At 47.6% G+C, this 5013-nt stretch overlaps 1 long non-coding RNA gene across 1 annotated transcript; it reads right to left on the bottom strand.

The window, feature by feature from the left end:
* Nucleotides 1-409: 409 nt before the first annotated feature.
* On the bottom strand, nucleotides 410-4780 carry LOC144101126 (uncharacterized). The gene is made up of 3 exons (XR_013307939.1): nucleotides 4367-4780; nucleotides 2147-2341; nucleotides 410-473 (listed from the first exon to the last, which is right to left on the bottom strand). It is a non-coding gene; the product is annotated as an uncharacterized LOC144101126 (long non-coding RNA).
* Between the last annotated feature and the right edge of the window lie 233 nt (nucleotides 4781-5013).

Raw genomic sequence — 5013 nt, 5'->3', positions numbered from 1 at the left:
CCAAGAACGTAATGTCTCCAGTGATTAGAATTTAGTTTTCTATTTCTTTCAAAGTGTTTAACGCCTTCTTCAAGTACCTAGAGATATCTTTTTGGTTCGACAAGGTGAGTGTTCTAGTTGCACAGGACACTTAGTAAGGTAAGTTTTACACTTTAAGGTTACTGGTAAGAAATGGTTATTATCCACTGTTAATTTTAACGTATGTAAGTCAGTGATAAGTGAAATCCGTGAAGGTTTTTTATATGAACATGTTCACCTCTTCAAAAAATGTTACTGATCGCATACCATAAACGAGTTCCAATATGATCCGTACAGTTTTTAAGATAAAGTGTACTAATTGACTCATGTATCAAATTCGCTTTTACTGATAATTCTCAAAGGAAACTATTATACAAAACAAATGGTTTTGCTGGTGCCAGTTCAAGAACGGCTGTGATGTTCGAAGGCAGGCCACTGGTTCCACCTCGTGCGCCCTGCATAGGAAAGAAAGGGACGGGTAACGCTGAACAATGAAGGCAGGTTACTAGCATTGCACTGCTTCAGAAATTGTTATTCTAAATGAAGAAAACGATTACGCTCCAGTTGGTCTCCTGTATAAAATTGAGCTTTGACTTAATGGCCTTCATACCTTTTTTTGTGAAGCTGAAGTAAATAGAGCTTTAAATATCTTGCGCAGCTCAACATACGAAAGCGGCTGCGTCGATCGCGTGGTGGCTCATAGGAAATTTATGGGGTTCTGCTCAGAGTGGGGCTATGTGTTACATTTCCCGGTCAGGGGAGAAAAATTTTCGGGAAGCTAAGCATTTCTTAGGATGCGTAAATTTGAGATCAAGTGTAGCTGGCTTACTGGGTTAGTGAACACCGCAGTTGCGCTTTGAGTATGCACAGGCGTCCACCTACAAGACAAGGCAATTATGTGCCTTTCCTTTTCTTAAAGCCAGCCTAAGGTTTAGACTCCGCCCATTCTGAGGAAATGAAAGACGCATAACTGGCTCCCCAGGTTCTTGGACACCACAATCGCGCTTTCAGGTACGTGGCGGTGGAGACGCCGGCGGCCTCTTGCTTCAGGAGGGGTGATGACGTCATTTGGGCGCCGCGTATTGGCCACGGTCTAGTTATGACGGTTGGGGTTTCCCACAATGAGCCAGATTATGCGCTAGAAATAATGAATTCGACGCACGTAAATATATCAGCACCCTTGTGACCAGACGTCTCGTTTGCGGTAAACGCTTGCACCCTTCACTTGCACACTTCCCAATTGTTGCGGAACAACCGACTATAGATCGTGAAATCAACTGCGCCGTTCCTCGATACACCAACTATTGCAGTAACATAACTTCAGCGCCACTTTTGCCACCTTTCTTTACCGTCTTCGAACACCTACATCACAGCATATTATGTTCTAGACAAAACAAAACCATGCATTGCGAGGTACGACCTGTCTAGACCATGAAGAACCAAATGAAAAGTTTTCTTGAAAAGTCTTCGCCAGTGGTCCTTTCACAGAAACAACCGGCCACCGCAGTGCCGCAAACAAGAGCGCTCGGTGACGGGAGTAGTCAGCTGATGTGCTGTTCTGGTGTGCATCTGTATAGATGCACCGTAGGTTTTACTATTGTACAATTTGTCTCAACTGTAGACATCGAATGAGTAAGTCTAAAGTGTCTGATCCAATTAACCTGAACGGGCAGTAAAGCCAAGCAAACTTCTCACCCTGATCCAAGCCCAAAACTTACCGCGGTAACACTATCTCCTCACAGCAAACATCACACCCGTTCTGAACAGCACAAATATAGTGAAAACAACTGAATATAATCAGCAACTCCACCACCCTCCGGATGAAGCAGAAGAGTGGAACAAATTTTAAAAGTCGATCTTAAAACTCGGTCCCTCAAACAAACTACGAATTTCCTGGATTCTGAGCGAGAGTGAGGTCAAGAGGAGTGTCAGTTGGACGAGTTGAACCGCCAGCGTTTGGCAAAAAAAAAACAGTGCGAAGAACGAGGAGACATAAAGCAAACAACAATAAAGCTATGTTTGACCATATCTTGTCAACTGGTTGTTCACTGCAAAGTCCCGCTCTACGCGGTAATCGGCAGCACTCTGTCCAAGGCACCTCTTAGGCGACGCAGTGTAAGATGCGTACCGCATGATAGCGAGGGTTCCAGATGCTGAACATGACCCTAGTATATGGGCTGGGTCGAGGGTCGGCGTGCATACCCTGCCAGCCCCGCAGTTATGGCAGTGATCCCGGCGATGGCTCGGCAGTGCACTGTTCGTATCAGGACAACTCCGGTGGCAGCGATGGTGATGGCAGCAGCGCATGAGGCTTGTTCTGTGCCTGCGCGTAGGGATAACGCAGGACATGGCAGTGCTTTATAGAAACATAAATTTAAACAATGGCAGATGGTTTACCACTGCCTAGCACGAAATATTGTGCCAAAGCACGGGTTTTTGCAGGTGGACACCACCGTCACATACCTAAAATTGCTACTATGCGGCTTACCTTTTCTCAAAATGACAGGAGTGTAACCTGACCCTAGTTTTGAGAAAAAAAAAAGCACATAACTGGTCGCGGCGCAGCTAAAAGTTGCTGAATACGGCCCTCTGCAATGCACAGAGCGAGTGAGTGTGCTTATGTTTAACACGATGCGCGTTTGGCTGCGGCCATAATAAAAAAAAACGGCAGCAGCGATAAACTAGTGGTCTCGCGCAACGGCCTTTGAAGCTGATCAGCCGCTGCGGGTTCGACTCCCAGTCGTGTATATTGATGTGATCTCTTCTTTTGCCTTTCTTTCTATGCTCCTGAAGTGCACATACAAGATACGCCTTTGAAAGGCTCTCAACTTCTGAATTAGTGCTGTCGCACTAAAAACACAAGATCAAGAAGCAATTAATCTATATTGTGGGATTGTATACGTGGCAAAGAATGTATCCTTTGTCTACTAGTTCCGCACTACCTCGACAAGACGAAGGAAGCACTAGAATGGGTGTGTTGTACATCGTGGTGAAAAGTTCAACTTTTACAGAAGTGCAATGACTCGTCACTTTTCGTATTAACATGTCACTGATTTTGTAGCGACAGCTACACTACGCCAGCCACTCCGCGAGGTCAGCGGGGCTGCGCGCTGAGCCGTGGCATCACCGCTCCGCCAGCTGTGCGCATGTTCGGAGTCACGTCAGAGCACGCAGTTGGTGTGCGCGCTGCGCGCTTACATTACGCTGACATTTCGAGCCTTCAGCGTGGCGGCGCCGTGGCCAGCGTGGCAGTAAAGCCCCTTGATAATTTGATTATTATGAAGGGGCTTTACGTGGCAGCTGCCGGCGGAGCGGCGCGCCGGCGAAACCGAGTGGGGGAGGAGTGGAGAGGAGGGAAAGAGTGAATCCACGTCCAGGAGTTGAAGAAAGAAGGCTCAGCGAAACGCAGCGGCGAAAGTCTGACTTCGCATTTCGACTACGCGAGTTCCACTCGGCCAGCTGTAGCTATCGCGCCACTCCAGGTTTAACCAGAGCTAAACCACATCCATTTTTCACATTTGTATATCACGCGCTGCTCGGCCGGAACATTTTCCATTGGTTTTCAGGCGCACTTATTCCTTTCTCTCAATAGTTTGGCCGCAGAAACGGATGCATTCAGAAAAGTCCGACGCACTCTTTTCACTGAGTTCATTGCAAGAGATGCGACAAGAGGGCTCTTTGCTGGGTGCTTAGAAGTGCTCGTGATCCGTGTAGCACATACGAAAAAGTAGGTATGCGCTCAGTGCAACTTGTAAAGGAGCAGAAATCGGTACCGTACTGACAGCACACTTCTGCGCCTGTTCGTGATCATCTTAATAAATCATCAAAGCTTGAACCTTGAGTTTAATGCCTAGAAATGTGTGTTATCTGCGCCCACAGTTGTTCTTCACAAACTATTTTGGTTGGCGATATCAGGGCGTCTCATCTTTACACCTGAGAATGAGCATTAGGAAGCACTGACTGTCAATGTAGAGTAGACAACGTATTTCACAAGACTTTAATTTCGTAGGTCTTGATAGGATGCAGTTTCTGCCCTAAACACCTTCCACTTCTGTGATGTAAATTGTAAACTGTTGCGTTGAACATCCCGAAGCGGCACATACGGGGTTTGTAGGGAGGCAGCTGTAGAACTCCGGAACAATTCCGTCCGCATGGAGTTCTTTATTGTGCGTGGATATCACACAGCTCACGAGCGTTTTTGCATTTTACCCCCGTAAACATGCGGTCATCGCGGCCGAAGTTGAATCCACAACCTAACGATCTGTATACGAACGCTAAAACCACTGAGCGACCGCGGGGAGTTAAATTTCGTGAGTTCTCAATGCTGTTGTCTATTCAGAAAACTCACCAGAGTAGCCTTCGATGTCAACACCCCGTGGTGGTGCTTGGGCGGACGGCTGACGGCTGTGCCAGGCTGGACGCTCTCCAGTGCGTGCAGCCTTGTTGGCTCGGAGCTTGAAAGCGGTGGTTTGCTGTTCCAGTCTCTGAGAAAGACGCAGAGGGCCTGGCAGCGCTGTATGACCAGTGGCTGTGCTCGTGACGGCATCGAAGAGGCCGCGCTGTGGCCTAAGTTCCCACGGCTGGAGTGCAAGTCTTGCTCGGTAATGCACTCGAGTCACAAGCTCCGCCGTTGCAGACGAGGTAGAGAGCGAAGAGACATTCGGAACGTCTGTGAGAGACGCGGGGTCCATTGCTGCTTCTCACAAAACAAGAAATCTTCCCCAAAGTGCAGACGTCCGAGTCAACAATCGTTCTAGGAGGAAGGCAGAACTCAAACGCACGAGCGATTCTCGTTTGTATTCGATCTCCTCTTCATCTTGGGGTTTGCGCGAAGGATGGTAGTGGAAGTATTTGGACACCGCCAGCAAGCGCGAACAATTATGAAATTACAACACGGCTGATAACATGGTGTGGAAAAGAGAAGACTATTTATCAGAGACGCAGAAAGTATGACAATTAATTACAGCAGCATGCCCTCAGGGCAGAACAAGAGAT

This window comes from Amblyomma americanum, chromosome 1 (assembly GCF_052857255.1).
Source record: "Amblyomma americanum isolate KBUSLIRL-KWMA chromosome 1, ASM5285725v1, whole genome shotgun sequence".
NCBI classification, from domain to species: domain Eukaryota; kingdom Metazoa; phylum Arthropoda; class Arachnida; order Ixodida; family Ixodidae; genus Amblyomma; species Amblyomma americanum.
The sequence above is the reverse complement of the archived record's forward strand: the minus strand, read 5'-3'. Positions and strand labels throughout refer to the sequence as shown.